We start from the raw sequence: 26,569 nt of genomic DNA, 5'->3' as shown, positions 1-26,569 counted from the left end.
GAATTAAATTCCGATGCAATTTCTGTGATTCATCGTCAATAAGAAGGTCAGAGGGATACAGTAAACCTGAAGTGAGGCATCGGAATCTAAAACTGGTCTCACAGGAATGGTTCAAAACATAGACAGTAAGAAGAGCCAGTCCTCTTTTACTTAAGTCGGCATTGTGCCTTTTCTATTTAATTCCGATGCAATCTCTGTGTTTCGTAGTCAATAAGAAGGTCCAAGGGGTACAGTAAACCTGACGTGAAGCATCGGAAACTAAAATCGGGCTCATAGGAAAGGTTGAAAAAATAGACAGTAACAAGAGTCAGTCTTCTTGTAGTTAAGTCGGATTTGTGCCTTTTGTATTTAATTCCTTTGCAATTTCTGTGTTTCATTGTCAATAAGAAGGTCAGAGGGATACAGTAAACCTGAAGTGAAGTTATGGAATCTATAACCAGTGTCACCGCAATTGTTCAAAACATAGACTGTAGGAAGAGTCAGTTTTCTTGTACTTAAGTCGGCATTGTGCCTTTTCTATTTAATGCCAATGCAATTTCTGTGTTTCATCGTCAATAAGAAGGTCAGAGAGATACAGTAAACCTGAAGTGAAGCATCGGAATCTATAACTAGTATCACAGGAATGGTTCAAAACATAGACAGTAAGAAGAGTCAGTCTTCTTGTACTTAAGTCGGCATTGCGCCTTTTCTATTTAATTCCGATGCAATCTCTGTGTTTCGTAGTCAATAAGAAGGTCCAAGGGGTACAGTAAACCTGAAGTGAAGCATCGGAAACTAAAATCGGGCTCATAGGAAAGGTTCAAAACATAGACAGTAACAAGAGTCAGTCCTCTTGTACTTATGTCGGCATTGTACCTTTTGTATTTAATTCCGATGCAATTTCTGTACTTCATCGTCAATAAGAAGGTGAGAGAGATACAGTAAACCTCAAGTGAAGCATCGGAATCTACAACTAGTGTCACAGGAATGGTTCAAAACATAGACAGTAAGAAGAGTCAGTTATCTTTTACTTAAGTCGGCATTGTGCCTTTTCAATTTAATTCCGAGAAAATTTCTGAGTTTCGTCGTCAACAAGAAGGTCCAAGGGTTACAGTAAACCGGAACTGAAGCATCGGAATTTAAAACCGGTCTCACAGGGATGGTTCAAAACATAGACAGTAAGAAGAGCCAGTCTTCTTGTACTTAAGTCGGCATTGTGCCGTTTGTATGTAATGCCGATGCAATTTCTGTGTTTCATCGTTAATAAGAAGGTCAGAGGGATACAGTAAACCTGAAGTGAAGCATCTGAATCTCAAACTGGTCTCACAGGAATTGTTCAAAGCATAGACAGTAAGAAGAGCCAGTCTTCTTGTACTTAAGTCGGATTGTGCCTTTTCTATTTAATTCCGATGCAATTTCGGTGTTTCATCGTCAATAAGAAGGGCAGAGGGATACAGTAAACCTGAACTGAAGCATCGGAATGTAAAACGGGTCTCACAGAAAAGGTTCAATCATAGACAGTAAGAAGAGCCAGTCCTCTTGTATTTGAGTCGGCATTGTGCCTTTAGTATTTAATTCCGAAGCAATTTCTGGGATTCATCATCATTAAGAAGGTCAGAGGGATACAGTAAACCTGAAGTGAAGCATCGGAATCTATAACTAGTGTCACAGGAATGGTTCAAACATAGACAGTAAGAAGGGTCAGTCTTCTTGTACTTAAGTCGGCATTGTGCCTTTTCTATTTAATGCCAATGCAATTTCTGTGTTTCATCGTCAATAAGAAGGTCAGAGACATACAGTAAACCTGAAGTGAAGCATCGGAATCTACAACAAGTGTCACAGGAATGGTTGAAAACATTGACAGTAAGAAGAGTCAGTTATCTTGTACTTAAGTAGGCATTGTGCCTTTTGTATTTAATTCCGATGCAATTTCTGAGTTTCATCGTCAATAAGAAAGTCAGTCGGTTACAATAAACCTGAAGTGAAGCATCGGAATCTATAACTAGTTTCACAAGAATGGTTCAAAACATAGTCAGTAAGAAAAGTCAGTCTTCTTGTACTAAAGTCGGCATTGTGCCTTTTCTATTTAATTCCGATGCAATTTCTGTGTTTCATCGGCATTAATATCAGAGGGATACAGTAAACCCGAAGTGAAGCGTCGGAATCTATAACTAGTGTGACAGGAATGGTTCAAAACATAGACAGTATGAAGAGTCAGTCTTCATGTACTTAAGTCGGCATTGTGCCTTTTGCATATAATTCCGATGCAATTTCTGTGTTTCATCGTCAATAAGAAGGTCCAAGGTATCCAGTAAACCTGAAGTAAAGCATCGGAATCTATAACTAGTGTCACAGGAATGATTCAAACTATAATCAGAAAGAAGAGTCAGTCTTCTTGTACTTAAGTCGGCATTGTGCCTTTTCTATTTAATTCCGATGGAATTTCTGTGTTTCGTCGTCAATAAGAAGGTCAGAGACATACAGTAAACCTGAGGTGAAGCATCGGAATCTACAACTAGTGTCACAGGAATGGTTCAAAGCATAGACATTAAGAAGAGTCAGTTAAATTGTACTTAAGTCGGCATTGTGCCTTTTGTATTTACTTCCGATGCAACTTCAGTGTGTCGTCGTCAATAAGAAGGTCCAAGGGATACGGTAAACCTGAAGTGAAGCATCGGAATCTATAACTAGTGTCACAGGGATGGTTAAAAGCATAGACAGTAAGAAGAGCCAGTCTTCCTGTACTTAATTTGGCATTGTGTCTTTTGTATTTAATTCCGATGCAATTTCTGGGTTTCGTCGTCAATAAGAAGGTCCAAGGGTAACAGGAAACCTGAAGTGAAGCATCGGAATCTGTAAATAGTATCACAGGTGTGGTTCAAAACAAAGACAGTAAGAGGAGTCAGTCTTCTTGTACTTAAGTCGACATTGTGCCTTTTTTATTTAATTCCGATGCAATTTCTGTGTTTCGTCGTCAACAAGAAGGTCCAAGGGATACAGTAAACCTAAAGTGAAGCATCGGAATCTAAAACCCGGCAGACAGGAAAGGTTCAAAGCATAGACAGTAAGAAGAGTCAGTCCTCTTATACTTGAGTCGGCACTGTGGCGTTTGAATTAAATTCCGATGCAATTTCTGTGATTCATCGTCAATAAGAAGGTCAGAGGGATACAGTAAACCTGAAGTGAGGCATCGGAATCTAAATCTGGTCTCACAGGAATGGTTCAAAACATAGACAGTAAGAAGGGTCAGTCTTCTTGTACTTAAGTCGGCATTGTGCCTTTTCTATTTAATGCCAATGCAATTTCTGTGTTTCATCGTCAATAAGAAGGTCAGAGAGATACAGTAAACCTGAAGTGAAGCATCGGAATCTATAACTAGTATCACAGGAATGGTTCAAAACATAGACAGTAAGAAGAGTCAGTCTTCTTGTACTTAAGGGGAGTTGGAATGCCGGAAAATGGAAAAAATTCACATTTTCAGTTTTTAACCTTATAACTTAATTTGAAATTTTCTGCTTAAAATGGTGCAAAATTTGTTAAGAAATTCCAATTGGAAGTATTTTTATTTAATTTTTCAAAATTACATGTGCGCCCAGCAAAGTTACCCATCTTGTGATTTGTACACATTTAAATCTTCGCATTTCCGAAAACATTACATATAGAAGGCTGTGGATTTCACTCTTCAGTTGTAGAATCTTTGATCCTTCCATAGGTACCATTGTTTTTACGACTAGCTGTGTTTATTGTTCAGTTTTTGATCTGTGAGTGTTTGTTTTGAGCCTCGAGTTTAGTTTGTCGCTCATTTGGAGTTTGTTATCTGTCTTGTTTTGACTTTCAGTGGTGAGTGCGTAGTTTCTACGATACCTAGGAGTGCATCATTATTTAAAAAGCGAAAGTTTCGCGGTAATAGATTTACAAATAACGTTTGTTCAAGTGATTCTGCTTCAGCACCTGTTGATGCTGGTGAAAGTTCTGACGTTTGTACAGCTGAGATGTGTGAAGGAGACACGCCCACCAGTGCATCAAAAAAGAAGTTATCAAACTGTGCAAGTGAAATTACAGATGAAGCTTCTAATGAACAATATGTTTTAGTCGACTTTCCTGTTTTTACTGAGTTTATGAAGAAATGTTTGTGTTGTAATCTTTGTGGAGGTTCTTTTGATATGAACATAACAAAATCTATAGGACTTTCCTGCAAAATTGCTATAGTTTGTGCCAGTTGTGAAAATGAGACCTGTTTTTGGAGCTCTAAAACATGCAGTAGCAATTTGTTTGAGAGTAATATCAGGCTAATGTATGCAATGAGAGCAATTGGTAAAGGACATACTGCTGCTCAAACATTTTGTGCCATAATGAATCTTCCACCTCCACCTGCTAAAATTGACAATTACACTGAAGTGATAGGAGATGCTGTTCAGTCTGTAGCAGATTTATCAATGAAAGCTGCTGCCAGTGAAGCAAAATATATAAATGAAGGAAACCCAGATATCCCTGTTGCTTTTGATGGAACCTGGCAGAAAAGGGGTCACACATCCAAAAATGCTGTTGCTACTGTTACTAGTGTGGACAGCGGTAAAGTTTTGGACTATGAAGTGCTCACTAAACATTGTTACCATTGTGCATCTGGTAAGATAGAAGCAGCTCACATATGTAGCAAGAATTATGAAGGTACGAGTGGAGGCATGGAGGCTGCCGCTGCTGTGAAAATGTTTAGCAGATCAGAAAAAGAACGGGGAGTATTTTACACAAAATTCCTTGGAGATGGGGACTCCAAGGCATACAAAAGTGTTACAGAATCCATGCCATATGTCAATAAGACAATAACTAAACTAGAATGTGTCGGTCATGTTCAGAAACGAATGGGCACTCGTCTAAGGAAACTGAAACAGAATCTGAAGGACAAAATTTTGTCAGATGGTAAAACCATTAGAGGTCGCCTGTCAGATAAAATTATAAATGAATTACAACAATACTATGGTATGGCAATAAGAAATAATGCAAATAATTTGCAGGAAATGAGACAAGCTGTATGGGCCACATATTTACATCGATCATCAACTGATGATAATCCTCAACATTTTGCTTGTCCAGATGGTCCTCAGTCATGGTGCAATTATAGAAAATCTCAAGCTACTGGGGATCCTTATCACCATAAAAATTATATTCCATTGGCTGTTATGGAAGTAATTAAACCAATATATAGAGACTTGGGGCATCCTGATCTTCTGCGAAAATGTCTTCATGGTTGTACCCAGAATCAAAACGAGTCGTTCAACAACCTCATTTGGACTCGTGTACCTAAGAATGTATTTGTTGGGATAAAAACATTGAAATGGGGAGTCAGTGATGCTGTTATTTCATTCAATGATGGTCATATGGGTAGGCTAAAGGTCATGGCAAGGCTCGGCATTGCTCCTGGTATCAACACCATCAGAGGTCTTCAGCTTCTGGACAGCGTGCGAGTAAGGAAGGCTCAGTATGCAGCTGAATTTAATACAAAAAAAGCAAGGGCAGCAAGGAGAAGAAAGCTTCTAGGTGAAGAAGAAGAACTAGAAGATGACCCTGATTACTCTGCTGGACACTTTTGATAATAGAATAAAAGGTATTTGTGAATTTTCATAATAAATTACTTTAATCGCATTTTCTGGCATTTGACATTTTTAGTGTTACATGTACCTTTATCTCATAAACCACTCAACCAACAACATTCAAATTTTCAGAAATGCTGCAAAACAGTTCAAAGAGGCCACTGAACTAGAATCATGACAAGAACTGGCTTATTCTCTGAACTAGGGAAGTTTATGTTATACTTTTTCCAATAAAAAATGGCTTAATGGTAAAAAATTCATAAATACTATACCAACAAAAAGAAAACATTGGTTCTAGTTCAGTGGGCTCACAATATATGCTGAAAACCTCTGCCAGAATTTCAAAGTTCTGAAGATAATAGTTCCAAAGAAAAAGGTACACAAAGTTAGCAAATTTAACATTGGCGAGATAGGGCATTCCAACTCCCCTTAAGTCGGCATTGCGCCTTTTCTATTTAATTCCGATGCAATCTCTGTGTTTCGTAGTCAATAAGAAGGTCCAAGGGGTACAGTAAACCTGAAGTGAAGCATCGGAAACTAAAATCGGGCTCATAGGAAAGGTTCAAAACATAGACAGTAACAAGAGTCAGTCCTCTTGTACTTATGTCGGCATTGTACCTTTTGTATTTAATTCCGATGCAATTTCTGTACTTCATCGTCAATAAGAAGGTGAGAGAGATACAGTAAACCTCAAGTGAAGCATCGGAATCTACAACTAGTGTCACAGGAATGGTTCAAAACATAGACAGTAAGAAGAGTCAGTTATCTTTTACTTAAGTCGGCATTGTGCCTTTTCAATTTAATTCCGAGAAAATTTCTGAGTTTCGTCGTCAACAAGAAGGTCCAAGGGTTACAGTAAACCGGAACTGAAGCATCGGAATTTAAAACCGGTCTCACAGGGATGGTTCAAAACATAGACAGTAAGAAGAGCCAGTCTTCTTGTACTTAAGTCGGCATTGTGCCGTTTGTATGTAATGCCGATGCAATTTCTGTGTTTCATCGTTAATAAGAAGGTCAGAGGGATACAGTAAACCTGAAGTGAAGCATCTGAATCTCAAACTGGTCTCACAGGAATTGTTCAAAGCATAGACAGTAAGAAGAGCCAGTCTTCTTGTACTTAAGTCGGATTGTGCCTTTTCTATTTAATTCCGATGCAATTTCGGTGTTTCATCGTCAATAAGAAGGGCAGAGGGATACAGTAAACCTGAAGTGAAGCATCGGAATGTAAAACGGGTCTCACAGAAAAGGTTCAATCATAGACAGTAAGAAGAGCCAGTCCTATTGTACTTGAGTCGGCATTGTGCCTTTAGTATTTAATTCCGAAGCAATTTCTGGGATTCATCATCATTAAGAAGGTCAGAGGGATACAGTAAACCTGAAGTGAAGCATCGGAATCTATAACTAGTGTCACAGGAATGGTTCAAACATAGACAGTAAGAAGGGTCAGTCTTCTTGTACTTAAGTCGGCATTGTGCCTTTTCTATTTAATGCCAATGCAATTTCTGTGTTTCATCGTCAATAAGAAGGTCAGAGACATACAGTAAACCTGAAGTGAAGCATCGGAATCTACAACAAGTGTCACAGGAATGGTTGAAAACATTGACAGTAAGAAGAGTCAGTTATCTTGTACTTAAGTCGGCATTGTGCCTTTTGTATTTACTGCCGACGCAACTTCTGTCTTTCGTCGTCAATAAGAAGGTCCAAGGGATACAGTACACCTGAAGTGAAGCATCGTAATCTATAACTAGTGTCACAGGTATGGTTCAAAACATAGACAGTAAGAAGAGCCAGTCTTCCTGTACTTAAGTCGGCATTGTGTCTTATGTATTTAATTACGATGAGATTTCTGTGTTTCGTCGTCAATAAGAAGGTCCAAGGGTTACAGTAAACCTGAGGTGAAGCATCGGAATCTCTAACTAGTATCACAGGAGTGGTTCAAATCATAGACAGTAAGAAGAGTCAGTCTTCTTGTACTTAAGTCGGCATTGTGCCTTTAGTATTTAATTCCGATGCAATTTCTGTCTTTCGTCGTCAATAAGAAGGTCAGAGGGATACAGTAAACCAGAAATGAAGCATCGGAATCTAAAACCGGTCTCACAGGAAAGGTTCAAAGCATAGACAGTAAGAAGAGACTGTCTTCTTGTACTTGAGACGGCATTGTGCCTTTTGTATTCAATTCCGATGCAACTTCTGTGTTTCGTCGTCAATAAGAAGGTCCAAGGGATACAGTAAACCTGAAGTGAAGCATCAGAATCTATAACTAGTGTCACAGGAATGGTTCAAAACATAGACAGTAAGAAGAGCCAGTCTTCCTGTACTTAAGTCGGCATTGTCTCCTTTGTACTTAATTCCGATGCAATTTCTGTGTTTCATCGTCAATAAGAAGGTCAGAGAGATAAAGTAAACCAGAAGTGAAGCATCGGAATCTACAACTAGTGTCACAGGAATGGCTCAAAACATTGACAGTAAGAAGAGTCAGTTATCTTGTACTTAAGTCGGCATTGTGCCTTTTCTATTTAATTCCTATGCATTTTCTGAGTCTCGTCGTCAATAAGAAGGTCCAAGGGTTACAGTAAACCTGAACTGAAGCATCGGAATCTAAAACCGGTCTCACAGGAATGGCTCATAACATAGACAGTAAGAAGAGTCTGTCTCCTTGTACTTAAGTCGGCATTGTGCAGTTTGTATTTAATGCCGATGCAATTTCTGTGTTTCATCGTCAATACGAAGGTCAGAGGGATACAGTAAACCTGAAGATAAGCATCGGAATCTCAAACTGGTCTCACAGGAATTGTTCAAAACATAGACAGTAAGAAGAGCCAGTCTTCTTGTACTTAAGTCGGCATTGTGCCTTTCTGTTTAATTCCGATGCATATTTCTGTGTTTCATCGTCAATAAGAAGGTCAGAGGGATACAGTAATCCTGAAGTGAAGCATCGGAATCTATAACTAGTGTCACAGGAATAGTTCAAAACATAGACAGTAAGATGTGTCAGTTTTCCTGTACTTAAGTCGGCAATGAGCTTTTTGTATTTCATTCCGATGCAATTTCTGTGTTTCATCGTCAATAAGAAGGTCAGAGGGATACAGTAATCCTGAAGTGAAGCATCGGAATCTATAACTAGTGTCACAGGAATGGTTCAAAACATAGACAGTAAGAAGAGTCAGTCTTCTTCTACTTATGTCGGCATTGTGCCTTTTGTATTTAATTCCGAAGCAATCTCTGTGATTCATCGTCTTTAAGAAGGTCAGAGGGATACAGTAAACCTGAAGTGAAGCATCGGAATCTATAACTAGTGTCACAGGAATGGTTCAAAACATAGACAGTAAGAAGGGTCAGTCTACTTGTACTTATGTCGACATTGTGCCTTTTGTATTTAATTCCGATGCAATGTCTGTGTTTCATCGTCAATAAGAGGGGCAGAGGGATACAGTACACCTGAAGTGAAGCATCGGAATCTATAACTAGTGTCACAGGAAAGGTTCAAAGCATAGACAGTAAGAAGAGACTGTCTTCTTGTACTTGCGTCGGCATTGTGCCTTTTGTATTTAATTCCGATGGAACTTCTGTGTTTCGTCGTCAATAAGAAGGTCCAAGGGATACAGTAAACCTGAGGTGAAGCATCAGAATCTATAACTAGTGTCACAGGAATGGTTCAAAACATAGACAGGAAGAAGAGCCAGTCTTCCTGTACTTAAGTCGGCATTGTCTCCTTTGTACTTAATTCCGATGCAATTTCTGTGTTTCATCGTCAATAAGAAGGTCAGAGAGATAAAGTAAACCAGAAGTGAAGCATCGGAATCTACAACTAGTGTCACAGGAATGGCTCAAAACATTGACAGTAAGAAGAGTCATTTATCTTGTACTTAAGTCGGCATTGTGCCTTTTCTATTTAATTCCTATGCATTTTCTGAGTCTCGTCGTCACTAAGAAGGTCCAAGGGTTGCAGTAAACCTGAACTGAAGCATCGGAATCTAAAACCGGTCTCACAGGAATGGCTCAAACCATAGACAGTAAGAAGAGTCAGTCTCCTTGTACTTATGTCGGCATTGTGCAGTTTGAATTTAATGCCGATGCAATTTCTGTGTTTCATCGTCAATAGGAAGGTCAGAGGGATACAGTAAACCTGAAGATAAGCATCGGAATCTCAAACTGGTCTCACAGGAATTGTTCAAAACATAGACAGTAAGAAGAGCCAGTCTTCTTGTACTTAAGTCAGCATTGTGCCTTTCTGTTTAATTCCGTTGCATATTTCTGTGTTTCATCGTCAATAAGAAGGTCAGAGGGATACAGTAATCCTGAAGTGAAGCATCGGAATCTATAACTAGTGTCACAGGAATAGTTCAAAACATAGACAGTAAGAAGTGTCAGTTTTCCTGTACTTAAGTCGGCAATGAGCTTTTTGTATTTCATTCCGATGCAATTTCTGTGTTTCATCGTCAATAAGAAGGTCACAGGGATACAGTAATCCTGAAGTGAAGCATCGGAATCTATAACTAGTGTCACAGGATTAGTTCAAAACATAGACAGTAAGAAGAGTAACTTTTCTTGTACTTAAGTCGGCATTGTGCCTTTTGTATTTACTTCCGATGCAATTTCTGTCTTTCGTCGTCAATAAGAAGGGCAGAGGGATACAGTAAACCTGAAATGAATCATCGGAATCTAAAACCGGTCTCACAGGAAAGGTTCAAATCATAGACAGTAAGAAGAGACTGTCTTCTTGTACTTGAGTCGGCATTGTGCCTCTTGTATTTAATTCCGATGCAACTTCTGTGTTTCGTCGTCAATAAGAAGGTCCAAGGGATACAGTAAACCTGAAGTGAAGCATCAGAATCTATAACTAGTGTCACAGGAATGGTTCAAAGCATAGACAGCAAGAAGAGCCAGTCTTCCTGTACTTAAGTCGGCATTGTCTCCTTTGTACTTAATTCCGATGCAATTTCTGTGTTTCATCGTCAATAAGAAGGTCAGAGAGATAAAGTAAACCAGAAGTGAAGCATCGGAATCTACAACTAGTGTCACAGGAATGGCTCAAAAAATTGACAGTACGAAGAGTCAGTTATCTTGTACTTAAGTCGGCATTGTGCCTTTTCTATTTAATTCCTATGCATTTTCTGAGTCTCGTCGTCAATAAGAAGGTCCAAGGGTTACAGTAAACCTGAACTGAAGCTTCGGAATCTAAAACCGGTCTCACAGGAATGGCACAAAACATAGACAGTAAGAAGAGTCAGTCTCCTTGTACTTATGTCGGCATTGTGCAGTTTGTATTTAATGCCGATGCAATTTCTGTGTTTCATCGTCAATAAGAAGGTCAGAGGGATACAGTAAACCTGAAGATAAGCATCGTAATCTCAAACTGGTCTCACAGGAATTGTTCAAAACATAGAAAGTAAGAAGAGCCAGTCTTCTTGTACTTAAGTCGGCATTGTGCCTTTCTGTTTAATTCCGATACATATTTCTGTGTTTCATCGTCAATAAGAAGGTCAGAGGGATACAGTAATCCTGAAGTGAAGCATCGGAATCTATAACTAGTGTCACAGGAATAGTTCAAAACATAGACAGTAAGAAGTGTCAGTTTTCCTGTACTTAAGTCGGCAATGAGCTTTTTGCATTTCATTCCGATGCAATTTCTGTGTTTCATCGTCAATAAGAAGGTCAGAGGGATACAGTAATCCTGAAGTGAAGCATCGGAATCTATAACTAGTGTCACAGGATTAGTTCAAAACATAGACAGTAAGAAGAGTCACTTTTCTTGTACTTAAATCGGCATTGTGCCTTTTGTATTTAATTCCGATGCAATTTCTGAGTGCCATCGTCAATAAGAAAGTCAGAGGGATACAGTAAACCTGAAGTGAAGCATCGGAATCTATAACTAGTGTCACAGGAATGGTTCAAAACATAGACAGTAAGAAGAGCCAGTCTTCCTGTACTTAAGTCGGCATTGTCTCCTTTGTACTTAATTCCGATGCAATTTCTGTGTTTCATCGTCAATAAGAAGGTCAGAGAGATAAAGTAAACCAGAAGTGAAGCATCGGAATCTACAACTAGTGTCACAGGAATGGCTCAAAACATTGACAGTAAGAAGAGTCAGTTATCTTGTACTTAAGTCGGCATTGTGCCTTTTCTATTTAATTCCTATGCATTTTCTGAGTCTCGTCGTCAATAAGAAGGTCCAAGGGTTACAGTAAACCTGAACTGAAGCATCGGAATCTAAAACCGGTCTCACAGGAATGGCTCATAACATAGACAGTAAGAAGAGTCTGTCTCCTTGTACTTAAGTCGGCATTGTGCAGTTTGTATTTAATGCCGATGCAATTTCTGTGTTTCATCGTCAATAAGAAGGTCAGAGGGATACAGTAAACCTGAAGATAAGCATCGGAATCTCAAACTGGTCTCACAGGAATTGTTCAAAACATAGACAGTAAGAAGAGCCAGTCTTCTTGTACTTAAGTCGGCATTGTGCCTTTCTGTTTAATTCCGATACATATTTCTGTGTTTCATCGTCAATAAGAAGGTCAGAGGGATACAGTAATCCTGAAGTGAAGCATCGGAATCTATAACTAGTGTCACAGGAATAGTTCAAAACATAGACAGTAAGAAGTGTCAGTTTTCCTGTACTTAAGTCGGCAATGAGCTTTTTGTATTTCATTCCGATGCAATTTCTGTGTTTCATCGTCAATAAGAAGGTCAGAGGGATACAGTAATCCTGAAGTGAAGCATCGGAATCTATAACTAGTGTCACAGGAATGGTTCAAAACATAGACAGTAAGAAGAGTCAGTCTTCTTCTACTTATGTCGGCATTGTGCCTTTTGTATTTAATTCCGAAGCAATCTCTGTGATTCATCGTCTTTAAGAAGGTCAGAGGGATACAGTAAACCTGAAGTGAAGCATCGGAATCTATAACTAGTGTCACAGGAATGGTTCAAAACATAGACAGTAAGAAGGGTCAGTCTACTTGTACTTATGTCGACATTGTGCCTTTTGTATTTAATTCCGATGCAATGTCTGTGTTTCATCGTCAATAAGAGGGGCAGAGGGATACAGTACACCTGAAGTGAAGCATCGGAATCTATAACTAGTGTCACAGGAAAGGTTCAAAGCATAGACAGTAAGAAGAGACTGTCTTCTTGTACTTGCGTCGGCATTGTGCCTTTTGTATTTAATTCCGATGGAACTTCTGTGTTTCGTCGTCAATAAGAAGGTCCAAGGGATACAGTAAACCTGAGGTGAAGCATCAGAATCTATAACTAGTGTCACAGGAATGGTTCAAAACATAGACAGGAAGAAGAGCCAGTCTTCCTGTACTTAAGTCGGCATTGTCTCCTTTGTACTTAATTCCGATGCAATTTCTGTGTTTCATCGTCAATAAGAAGGTCAGAGAGATAAAGTAAACCAGAAGTGAAGCATCGGAATCTACAACTAGTGTCACAGGAATGGCTCAAAACATTGACAGTAAGAAGAGTCATTTATCTTGTACTTAAGTCGGCATTGTGCCTTTTCTATTTAATTCCTATGCATTTTCTGAGTCTCGTCGTCACTAAGAAGGTCCAAGGGTTACAGTAAACCTGAACTGAAGCATCGGAATCTAAAACCGGTCTCACAGGAATGGCTCAAACCATAGACAGTAAGAAGAGTCAGTCTCCTTGTACTTATGTCGGCATTGTGCAGTTTGAATTTAATGCCGATGCAATTTCTGTGTTTCATCGTCAATAGGAAGGTCAGAGGGATACAGTAAACCTGAAGATAAGCATCGGAATCTCAAACTGGTCTCACAGGAATTGTTCAAAACATAGACAGTAAGAAGAGCCAGTCTTCTTGTACTTAAGTCAGCATTGTGCCTTTCTGTTTAATTCCGTTGCATATTTCTGTGTTTCATCGTCAATAAGAAGGTCAGAGGGATACAGTAATCCTGAAGTGAAGCATCGGAATCTATAACTAGTGTCACAGGAATAGTTCAAAACATAGACAGTAAGAAGTGTCAGTTTTCCTGTACTTAAGTCGGCAATGAGCTTTTTGTATTTCATTCCGATGCAATTTCTGTGTTTCATCGTCAATAAGAAGGTCACAGGGATACAGTAATCCTGAAGTGAAGCATCGGAATCTATAACTAGTGTCACAGGATTAGTTCAAAACATAGACAGTAAGAAGAGTAACTTTTCTTGTACTTAAGTCGGCATTGTGCCTTTTGTATTTACTTCCGATGCAATTTCTGTCTTTCGTCGTCAATAAGAAGGGCAGAGGGATACAGTAAACCTGAAATGAATCATCGGAATCTAAAACCGGTCTCACAGGAAAGGTTCAAATCATAGACAGTAAGAAGAGACTGTCTTCTTGTACTTGAGTCGGCATTGTGCCTCTTGTATTTAATTCCGATGCAACTTCTGTGTTTCGTCGTCAATAAGAAGGTCCAAGGGATACAGTAAACCTGAAGTGAAGCATCAGAATCTATAACTAGTGTCACAGGAATGGTTCAAAGCATAGACAGCAAGAAGAGCCAGTCTTCCTGTACTTAAGTCGGCATTGTCTCCTTTGTACTTAATTCCGATACAATTTCTGTGTTTCATCGTCAATAAGAAGGTCAGAGAGATAAAGTAAACCAGAAGTGAAGCATCGGAATCTACAACTAGTGTCACAGGAATGGCTCAAAAAATTGACAGTACGAAGAGTCAGTTATCTTGTACTTAAGTCGGCATTGTGCCTTTTCTATTTAATTCCTATGCATTTTCTGAGTCTCGTCGTCAATAAGAAGGTCCAAGGGTTACAGTAAACCTGAACTGAAGCTTCGGAATCTAAAACCGGTCTCACAGGAATGGCACAAAACATAGACAGTAAGAAGAGTCAGTCTCCTTGTACTTATGTCGGCATTGTGCAGTTTGTATTTAATGCCGATGCAATTTCTGTGTTTCATCGTCAATAAGAAGGTCAGAGGGATACAGTAAACCTGAAGATAAGCATCGTAATCTCAAACTGGTCTCACAGGAATTGTTCAAAACATAGAAAGTAAGAAGAGCCAGTCTTCTTGTACTTAAGTCGGCATTGTGCCTTTCTGTTTAATTCCGATACATATTTCTGTGTTTCATCGTCAATAAGAAGGTCAGAGGGATACAGTAATCCTGAAGTGAAGCATCGGAATCTATAACTAGTGTCACAGGAATAGTTCAAAACATAGACAGTAAGAAGTGTCAGTTTTCCTGTACTTAAGTCGGCAATGAGCTTTTTGCATTTCATTCCGATGCAATTTCTGTGTTTCATCGTCAATAAGAAGGTCAGAGGGATACAGTAATCCTGAAGTGAAGCATCGGAATCTATAACTAGTGTCACAGGATTAGTTCAAAACATAGACAGTAAGAAGAGTCACTTTTCTTGTACTTAAATCGGCATTGTGCCTTTTGTATTTAATTCCGATGCAATTTCTGAGTGCCATCGTCAATAAGAAGGTCAGAGGGATACAGTAAACCTGAAGTGAAGCATCGGAATCTATAACTAGAGTCACAGGAATGGTTCAAAACATAGACAGTAAGAAGGGTCAGTCTTCTTGTACTTATGTCGACATTGTGCCTTTTGTATTTAATTCCGATGCAACTTCTGTGTTTCGTCGTCAATAAGAAGGTCCAAGGGAAACAGTAAACCTGAAGTGAAGCATCGGAATCTATAACTAGTGTCACAGGAATGGTTCAAGACAGGGACAGTAAGAAGAGCCAGTCTTCCTGTACTTAAGTCGGCATTGTGCCTTTTGTATTTAATTCCGATGCAATTTCTGTGTTTCGTCGTCAATAACAGGGTGCAAGGGATACAGTAAACCTGGAGTGAAGCATCGGAATCTATAACTAGTATCACAGGAGTGGTTCGAAACATAGGCAGTAAGAAGAGCAAGTCTCCCTCTACTTATGTCGGCATTGTGCCTTTTGTATTAAATTCCGATGCAATTATTGTGTTTCATCGTCAATAAGAAGGTCCAAGGGATACAGTAAACATATAGTGAAGCATGGGAATCCAAAAGTAGTCTCACAGGAAATGTTCAAAACTTAGTCAGTAAGAAGAGTCAGTCCTCTTGTACTTAAGTCGGCATTGTGCTTTTTGTGATTAATTCCGATGCAATTTCTGTGATTCATCGTCAATAAGAAGGTCAGAGGGATACAGTAAACCTGAAGTGAAGCATCGGAATCAATAACTAGTGTCACAGGAATGGTTCAAAACATAGACAGTAAGAAGGTTCAGTCTCCTTGTACTTAAGTCGGCATTGTGCAGTTTGTATTTAATGCCGATGCAATTTCTGTGTTCCATCGTCAATAAGAAGGTCAGAGGGATACAGTTAACCTGAAGATAAGCATCGGAATCTCAAACTGGTCTCACAGGAATTGTTCAAAACATAGACAGTAAGAAGAGCCAATCTTCTTGTACTTAAGTCGGCACTGTGCCTTTCTGTTTAATTCCGATGCATATTTCTGTGTTTCATCGTCAATTAGAATGTCAGAGGGATACAGTAATCCTGAAGTGAAGCATCGGAATCTATAACTAGTGTCACAGGAATAGTTCAAATCATAGACAGTAAGAAGTGTCAGTTTTCCTGTACTTAAGTCGGCAATGAGCTTTTTGTATTTCATTCCGATGCAATTTCTGTGTTTCATCGTCAATAAGAAGGTCAGAGGGATACGGTAATCCTGAAGTGAAGCATCGGAATCTATAACTAGTGTCACAGGATTAGTTCAAAACATAGACAGTACGAAGAGTGACTTTTCTTGTACTTAAGTCGGCATTGTGCCTTTTGTATTTAATTCCGATGCAATTTCTGAGTGCCATCGTCAATAAGAAGGTCAGAGGGATACAGTAAACCTGAAGTGAAGCATCGGAATCTATAACTAGAGTCACAGGAATGGTTCAAAACATAGACAGTAAGAAGGGTCAGTCTTCTTGTACTTATGTCGACATTGTGCCTTTTGTATTTAATTCCGATGCAACTTCTGTGTTTCGTCGTCAATAAGAAGGTCCAAGGGAAACAGTAAACCTGAAGTGAAGCATCGGAATCTATAACTAGTGCAACAGGAATGGTTCAAGTCATGGACAGTAAGAAGAGCCAGTCTTCCTGTATTTAAGTCGGCATTGTGCCTTTTGTATTTAATTCCGATGAAATTTCTGTGTTTCGTCGTCAATAACAGGGTGCAAGGGATACAGTAAACCTGGAGTGAAGCATCGGAATCTATAACTAGTATCACAGGAGTGGTTCAAAACATAGGCAGTAAGAAGAGCAAGTCTCCCTCTACTTATGTAGGCATTGTGCCTTTTGTATTAAATTCCGATGCAATTATTGTGTTTCATCGTCAATAAGAAGGTCCAAGGGATACAGTAAACATATAGTGAAGCATGGGAATCTAAAAGTAGTCTCACAGGAAATGTTCAAAACTTAGTCAGTAAGAAGAGTCAGTCCTCTTGTACTTAAGTCGGCATTGTGCTTTTTGTGATTAATTCCGATGCAATTTCTGTGATTCATCGTCAATAAGAAGGTCAGAGGGATACAATAAACCTGAAGTGAAGCATCGGAATCTATAACTAGTGTCACAGGAATGGTACAAAACATAGACAGTAAGAAGGGTCAGTCTCCTTGTACTTAAGTCGGCATTGTGCAGTTTGTATTTAATGCCGATGCAATTTCTGTGTTTCATCGTCAATAAGAAGGTCAGAGGGATACAGTAAACCTGAAGATAAGCATCGGAATCTCAAACTGGTCTCACAGGAATTGTTCAAAACATAGACAGGAAGAAGAGCCAGTCTTCTTGTACTTAAGTCGGCATTGTGCCTTTCTGTTTAATTCCGATGCATATTTCTGTGTTTCATCGTCAATAAGAAGGTCAGAGGGATACAGTAATCCTGAAGTGAAGCATCGGAATCTATAACTAGTGTCACAGGAATAGTTCAAAACATAGACAGTAAGAAGTGTCAGTTTTCCTGTACTTAAGTCGGCAATGAGCTTTTTGTATTTCATTCCGATGCAATTTCTGTGTTTCATCGTCAATAAGAAGGTCAGAGGGATACAGTAATCCTGAAGTGAAGCATCGGAATCTATAACTAGTGTCACAGGAATGGTTCAAAACATAGACAGTAAGAAGAGTCAGTCTTCTTGTACTTATGTCGGCATTGTGCCTTTTGTATTTAATTCCGAAGCAATTTCTGTGATTCATCGTCATTAAGAAGGTCAGAGGGATACAGTAAACCTGAAGTGACGCATCGGAATCTATAACTAGTGTCACAGGAATGGTTCAAAACATAGACAGTAAGAAGGGTCAGTCTTCTTGTACTTATGTCGACATTGTGCCTTTTGTATATAATTCCGATGCAATTTCTGTGTTTCATCGTCAATAAGAAGGGCAGAGGGATACAGTAAACCTGAAGTGAAGCATCGGAATGTAAAACGGGTCTCACAGAAAGGGTTCAATCATAGGCAGTAAGAAGAGCCAGTCCTCTTGTACTTGGGTCGGCATTGTGCTTTTAGTATTTAATTCCGATGCAGTTTCTGTCTTTCGTCGTCAATAAGAAGGTCAGAGGGATACAGTAAACCTGAAATGAAGCATCGGAATCTAAAACCGGTCTCACAGGAAAGGTTCAAAGCATAGACAGTAAGAAGAGACTGTCTTCTTGTACTTGAGTCGGCATTGTGCCTTTTGTATTTAATTCCGATGCGACTTCTGTGTTTCATCGTCAATAAGAAGGTCCAAGGGATACAGTAAACCTGAAGTGAAGCATCAGAATCTATAACTAGTGTCACAGGAATGGTTCAAAACATAGACAGCAAGAAGAGCCAGTCTTCCTGTACTTAAGTCGGCATTGTCTCCTTTGTACTTAATTCCGATGCAATTTCTGTGTTTCATCGTCAACAAGAGGGTCAGAGAGATAAAGTAAACCAGAAGTGAAGCATCGGAAACTACAACTAGTGTCACAGGAATGGCTCAAATCATTGACAGTAAGAAGAGTCAGTTATCTTGTACTTAAGTCGGCATTGTGCCTTTTCTATTTAATTCCTATGCATTTTCTGAGTCTCGTCGTCAATAAGAAGGTCCAAGGGTTACAGTAAACCTGAACTGAAGCATCGGAATCTAAAACCGGTCTCACAGGAATGGCTCAAAACATAGACAGTAAGAAGAGTCAGTCTCCTTGTACTTATGTCGGCATTGTGCAGTTTGTATTTAATGCCGATGCAATTTCTGTGTTTCATCGTCAATAAGAAGGTCAGAGGGATACAGTAAACCTGAAGATAAGCATCGGAATCTCAAACTGGTCTCACAGGAATTGTTCAAAACATAGACAGTAAGAAGAGCCAGTCTTCTTGTACTTAAGTCGGCATTGTGCCTTTCTGTTTAATTCCGATGCATATTTCTGTGTTTCATCGTCAATAAGAAGGTCAGAGGGATACAGTAATCCTGAAGTGAAGCATCGGAATCTATAACTAGTGTTACAGGAATAGTTCAAAACATAGACAGTAAGAAGTGTCAGTTTTCCTGTACTTAAGTCGGCAATGAGCTTTTTGTATTTCATTCCGATGCAATTTCTGTGTTTCATCGTCAATAAGAAGGTCAGAGGGATACAGTAATCCTGAAGTGAAGCATCGGAATCTATAACTAGTGTCACAGGATTAGTTCAAAACATAGACAGTAAGAAGAGTGACTTTTCTTGTACTTAAGTCGGCATTGTGCCTTTTGTATTTAATTCCGATGCAATTTCTGAGTGCCATCGTCAATAAGAAGGTCAGAGGGATACAGTAAACCTGAAGTGAAGCATCGGAATCTATAACAACAGTCACAGGAATGGTTCAAAACATAGACAGTAAGAAGAGTCAGTCTTCTTGAACTAAAGTCGTCATTGTGCCTTTTGTATTTAATTCCGATGCAATTTCTGTCTTTCGTCGTCAATAAGAAGGTCAGAGGGATACAGTAAACCTGAAATGAAGCATCGGAATCTAAAACCGGTCTCACAGGAAAGGTTCAAAGCATAGACAGTAAGAAGAGACTGTCTTCTTGTACTTGAGTCGGCATTGTGCCTCTTGTATTTCATTCCGATGCAACTTCTGTGTGTCGTCGTCAATAAGAAGGTCCAAGGGATACAGTAAACCTGAAGTGAAGCATCAGAATCTATAACTAGTGTCACAGGAATGGTTCAAAACATAGACAGCAAGAAGAGCCAGTCTTCCTGTACTTAAGTCGGCATTGTCTCCTTTGTACTTAATTCCGATGCAATTTCTGTGTTTCATCGTCAATAAGAAGGTCAGAGAGATAAAGTAAACCAGAAGTGAAGCATCGGAATCTACAACTAGTGTCACAGGAATGGCTCAAAACATTGACGGTACGAAGAGTCAGTTATCTTGTACTTAAGTCGGCATTGTGCCTTTTCTATTTAATTCCTATGCATTTTCTGAGTCTCGTCGTCAATAAGAAGGTCCAAGGGTTACAGTAAACCTGAACTGAAGCATCGGAATCTAAAACCGGTCTCACAGGAATGGCTCAAAACATAGACAGTAAGAAGAGTCAGTCTCCTTGTACTTATGTCGGCATTGTGCAGTTTGTATTTAATGCCGATGCAATTTCTGTGTTTCATCGTCAGTAAGAAGGTCAGAGGGATACAGTAAATCTGACAATAAGCATCGGAATTTCAAACTGGTCTCACAGGAATTGTTCAAAACATAGACAGTAAGAAGAGCCAGTCTTCTTGTACCTAAGTCGGCATTGTGCCTTTCTGTTTAATTCCGATGCATATTTCTGTGTTTCATCGTCAATAAGAAGGTCAGAGGGATACAGTTATCCTGAAGTGAAGCATCGGAATCTATAACTAGTGTCACAGGAATAGTTCAAAACATAGACAGTAAGAAGTGTCAGTTTTCCTGTACTTAAGTCGGCAATGAGCTTTTTGTATTTCATTCCGATGCAATTTCTGTGTTTCATCGTCAATAAGAAGGTCTTAGGGATACAGTAATCCTGAAGTGAAGCATCGGAACCTATAACTAGTGTCACAGGATTAGTTCAAAACATAGACAGTAAGAAGAGTCACTTTTCTTGTACTTAAGTCGGCATTGTGCCTTTTGTATTTAATTCCGATGCAATTTCTGAGTGCCATCGTCAATAAGAAGGTCAGAGGGATACAGTAAACCTGAAGTGAAGCATCGGAATCTATAACTAGAGTCACAGGAATGGTTCAAAACATAGACAGTAAGAAGAGTCAGTCTTCTTGAACTAAAGTCGGCATTGTGCCTTTTGTATTTAATTCCGATGCAATTTCTGTGTTTCATTGTCAATAAGAAGGTCCAAGGGATACAGTAATCCTGAAGCGAAGCATCGGAATCTATATTTTGTGTCACAAGAATGGTTCAAACATAGTCATTAAGAAGTGCCAGTCTTCTTGTAGTTAAGTCGGCATTGTGCCTTTTGTAATTAATTCCGATGCAATTTCTGTGGTTCATCGTCAATAAGAAGGTCAGAGGGATACAGTAAACCTGAAGTGAAGCTTCGGAATCCATAACTAGTGTCACAGGAATGGTCAAAACATAGACAGTTGGAAGAGTCAGTCTTCTTGTACTTAATTCGGCATTGTGCCATTTATATTTAATTCCGATGCAATTTCTGTGTTTCATCATCAATAGGAAGGTCAGAGGGATACAGTAAACCTGAAGTGAAGCATCGGAATCTATAACTAGAGTCACAAGAATGGTTCAAAACATAGACAGTAAGAAGAGTCAGTCTTCTTAAACTAAATTCGGCATTTTGCCTTTTTTATTTAATTCCGATTCAATTTCTGTGTTTCATTGTCTATAAGAAGGTCCAAGGGATACAGTAAACCTGGAGTGAAGCATCGGAATCTATAACTAGTGTCACAAGAATGGTTCGAAACATAGTCAGTAAGAAGAGTCAGTCTTCTTGTACTGAAGTCGGCATTGTGCCTTTTGTATTTATTTCCGATGAAATTTCTGTGTTTCATCGGCAATAGGAAGGTCAGAGGGTACAGTAAACCTGAAGTGGAGCATCGGAATCAATAACTAGTGTCACAGGAAAGATTCAAAACATAGACAGTAAGAAGTGTCAGTCTTCTTGTACTTAAGTCGGCATTGTGCCTTTTCTATTTAATTCCGATGCTACATCTGTGTCTCATCGTCAATAAGAAGGTCCAAGGGATTCAGTAAACCTGAAGTGAAGCATCGGAATTTATAACTAGCGTCACAGGAACGGTTCAAAACATAGTCAGTAAGAAGAGTCAGTCTTCTTGTACTTAAGTCGTCATTGTGCCTTTTGTATTTATTTCCGATGCAATTTCTGTGTTTCATCGTCAATAAGAAGGACCAAGGGATACAGTAAACCTGGAGTGAAGCATCTTTATCTGTTACTAGTGTCACAGGGATGGTTTAAATCATAGACAGTAAGAAGAGTCAGTCTTCTTGTACTTTAGTCGGCATTGTGCCTTTTGTATTTAATTCCGATGCAATATCTGTGTTTCATCGTCAATAAGAAGGTCAGAGGGATACAGTAATCCTGAAGTGAAGCATCGGAATCTATAACTAGCGTCACAGGAATGGTTCAAATCATAGTCAGTAAGAAGACGCACTCTTCTAGTACTTAAGTCATCATTGTGCATTTTCTACTTAATTCTGATGCAATCCCTGTGTTTCATCGTCAATAAGAAGGTCCAAGGGATACAGCAAACCTGGAGTGAAACATCGGAATCTATAACTAGTGTCACAGGAATGGTTCAAAACATAGTCAGTAAGAAGAGTCAGTCTTCTTGTACTTAAGTTGGCATTGTGCCTTTCGTATTTAAATGCGATGCAATTTCTGTGTTTCACCGGCAATAAGAAGGTCAGAGGGATACAGTAAACCTGAAGTGAAGCATCGGAATCTATAACTAGTGTCACAGGAATGGTTCAAACATATACAGTAGGAAGAGTCAGTCTTCTTGTACTTAAGTCGGCATTGTGCCTTTTGTATTTAATTCCGATGCAATTTCTGTGTTTCATCGTCAATAAGAAGGTCCAAGGGATACAGTAAACCTGGAGTGAAGCATCGGAATCTATACCTAGCGTCACAAGAATGGTTCGAAACATAGTCAGTAAGAAGAGTCAGTCTTCTTGTACTCAAGTCGGCATTGTGCCTTTTGTATTTATTTCCGATGAAATTACTGTGTTTCATCGGCAATAGGAAGGTCAGAGGGTACAGTAAACCTGAAGTGGAGCATCGGAATCAATAACTAGTGTCACAGGAAAGGTTCAAAACATAGACAGTAAGAAGTGTCAGTCTTCTTGTACTTTAGTCGGCACTGTGCCTTTTCTATTTAATTCCGATGCAACATCTGTGTTTCATCGTCAATAAGAAGGTCCAAGGGATACAGTAAACCTGAAGTGAAGCATCGGAATTTATAACTAGTGTCACAGGAACGGTTCAAAACATAGTCAGTAAGAAGAGTCAGTCTTCTTGTACTTAAGTCGTCATTTTGCCTTTTGTATTTATTTCCGATGCAATTTCTGTGTTTCATCGTCAATAAGAAGGACCAAGGGATACAGTAAACCTGGAGTGAAGCATCTTTATCTGTTACTAGTGTCACAGGGATGGTTCAAATCATAGACAGTAAGAAGAGTCAGTCTTCTTGTACTTTAGACGGCATTGTGCCTTTTGTATTTAATTCCGATGCCATATCTGTGTTTCATCGGCAATAAGAAGGTCAGAGGGATACAGTAATCCCGAAGTGAAGCATTGGAATCTATAACTAGCGTCACAGGAATGGTTCAAATCATAGTCATTAAGAAGAGGCAGTCTTCTAGTACTTAAGTCATCATTGTGCATTTTCTACTTAATTCTGATGCAATTTCTGTGTTTCATCGTCAATAAAAAGGTCCAAGGGATACAGTAAACCTGGAGTGAAACATCGGAATCTATAACTAGTGTTACAGGAATAGTTCAAAACATAGACAGTAAGAAGTGTCAGTTTTCCTGTACTTAAGTCGGCAATGAGCTTTTTGTATTTCATTCCGATGCAATTTCTGTGTTTCATCGTCAATAAGAAGGTCAGAGGGATACAGTAATCCTGAAGTGAAGCATCGGAATCTATAACTAGTGTCACAGGATTAGTTCAAAACATAGACAGTAAGAAGAGTGACTTTTCTTGTACTTAAGTCGGCATTGTGCCTTTTGTATTTAATTCCGATGCAATTTCTGAGTGCCATCGTCAATAAGAAGGTCAGAGGGATACAGTAAACCTGAAGTGAAGCATCGGAATCTATAACAACAGTCACAGGAATGGTTCAAAACATAGACAGTAAGAAGAGTCAGTCTTCTTGAACTAAAGTCGTCATTGTGCCTTTTGTATTTAATTCCGATGCAATTTCTGTCTTTCGTCGTCAATAAGAAGGTCAGAGGGATACAGTAAACCTGAAATGAAGCATCGGAATCTAAAACCGGTCTCACAGGAAAGGTTCAAAGCATAGACAGTAAGAAGAGACTGTCTTCTTGTACTTGAGTCGGCATTGTGCCTCTTGTATTTCATTCCGATGCAACTTCTGTGTGTCGTCGTCAATAAGAAGGTCCAAGGGATACAGTAAACCTGAAGTGAAGCATCAGAATCTATAACTAGTGTCACAGGAATGGTTCAAAACATAGACAGCAAGAAGAGCCAGTCTTCCTGTACTTAAGTCGGCATTGTCTCCTTTGTACTTAATTCCGATGCAATTTCTGTGTTTCATCGTCAATAAGAAGGTCAGAGAGATAAAGTAAACCAGAAGTGAAGCATCGGAATCTACAACTAGTGTCACAGGAATGGCTCAAAACATTGACGGTACGAAGAGTCAGTTATCTTGTACTTAAGTCGGCATTGTGCCTTTTCTATTTAATTCCTATGCATTTTCTGAGTCTCGTCGTCAATAAGAAGGTCCAAGGGTTACAGTAAACCTGAACTGAAGCATCGGAATCTAAAACCGGTCTCACAGGAATGGCTCAAAACATAGACAGTAAGAAGAGTCAGTCTCCTTGTACTTATGTCGGCATTGTGCAGTTTGTATTTAATGCCGATGCAATTTCTGTGTTTCATCGTCAGTAAGAAGGTCAGAGGGATACAGTAAACCTGACAATAAGCATCGGAATTTCAAACTGGTCTCACAGGAATTGTTCAAAACATAGACAGTAAGAAGAGCCAGTCTTCTTGTACCTAAGTCGGCATTGTGCCTTTCTGTTTAATTCCGATGCATATTTCTGTGTTTCATCGTCAATAAGAAGGTCAGAGGGATACAGTTATCCTGAAGTGAAGCATCGGAATCTATAACTAGTGTCACAGGAATAGTTCAAAACATAGACAGTAAGAAGTGTCAGTTTTCCTGTACTTAAGTCGGCAATGAGCTTTTTGTATTTCATTCCGATGCAATTTCTGTGTTTCATCGTCAATAAGAAGGTCTTAGGGATACAGTAATCCTGAAGTGAAGCATCGGAACCTATAACTAGTGTCACAGGATTAGTTCAAAACATAGACAGTAAGAAGAGTCACTTTTCTTGTACTTAAGTCGGCATTGTGCCTTTTGTATTTAATTCCGATGCAATTTCTGAGTGCCATCGTCAATAAGAAGGTCAGAGGGATACAGTAAACCTGAAGTGAAGCATCGGAATCTATAACTAGAGTCACAGGAATGGTTCAAAACATAGACAGTAAGAAGAGTCAGTCTTCTTGAACTAAAGTCGGCATTGTGCCTTTTGTATTTAATTCCGATGCAATTTCTGTGTTTCATTGTCAATAAGAAGGTCCAAGGGATACAGTAATCCTGAAGCGAAGCATCGGAATCTATATTTTGTGTCACAAGAATGGTTCAAACATAGTCATTAAGAAGTGCCAGTCTTCTTGTAGTTAAGTCGGCATTGTGCCTTTTGTAATTAATTCCGATGCAATTTCTGTGGTTCATCGTCAATAAGAAGGTCAGAGGGATACAGTAAACCTGAAGTGAAGCTTCGGAATCCATAACTAGTGTCACAGGAATGGTCAAAACATAGACAGTTGGAAGAGTCAGTCTTCTTGTACTTAATTCGGCATTGTGCCATTTATATTTAATTCCGATGCAATTTCTGTGTTTCATCATCAATAGGAAGGTCAGAGGGATACAGTAAACCTGAAGTGAAGCATCGGAATCTATAACTAGAGTCACAAGAATGGTTCAAAACATAGACAGTAAGAAGAGTCAGTCTTCTTGAACTAAATTCGGCATTGTGCCTTTTTTATTTAATTCCGATTCAATTTCTGTGTTTCATTGTCTATAAGAAGGTCCAAGGGATACAGTAAACCTGGAGTGAAGCATCGGAATCTATAACTAGTGTCACAAGAATGGTTCGAAACATAGTCAGTAAGAAGAGTCAGTCTTCTTGTACTGAAGTTGGCATTGTGCCTTTTGTATTTATTTCCGATGAAATTTCTGTGTTTCATCGGCAATAGGAAGGTCAGAGGGTACAGTAAACCTGAAGTGGAGCATCGGAATCAATAACTAGTGTCACAGGAAAGATTCAAAACATAGACAGTAAGAAGTGTCAGTCTTCTTGTACTTAAGTCGGCATTGTGCTTTTCTATTTAATTCCGATGCAACATCTGTGTCTCATCGTCAATAAGAAGGTCCAAGGGATTCAGTAAACCTGAAGTGAAGCATCGGAATTTATAACTAGCGTCACAGGAACGGTTCAAAACATAGTCAGTAAGAAGAGTCAGTCTTCTTGTACTTAAGTCGTCATTGTGCCCTTTGTATTTATTTCCGATGCAATTTCTGTGTTTCATCGTCAATAAGAAGGACCAAGGGATACAGTAAACCTGGAGTGAAGCATCTTTATCTGTTACTAGTGTCACAGGGATGGTTTAAATCATAGACAGTAAGAAGAGTCAGTCTTCTTGTACTTTAGTCGGCATTGTGCCTTTTGTATTTAATTCCGATGCAATATCTGTGTTTCATCGTCAATAAGAAGGTCAGAGGGATACAGTAATCCTGAAGTGAAGCATCGGAATCTATAACTAG

Source organism: Schistocerca serialis, unplaced genomic scaffold (assembly GCF_023864345.2).
Source record: "Schistocerca serialis cubense isolate TAMUIC-IGC-003099 unplaced genomic scaffold, iqSchSeri2.2 HiC_scaffold_1370, whole genome shotgun sequence".
Lineage (NCBI taxonomy): Eukaryota > Metazoa > Arthropoda > Insecta > Orthoptera > Acrididae > Schistocerca > Schistocerca serialis.
Note: the sequence above shows the minus strand (reverse complement) of the source record.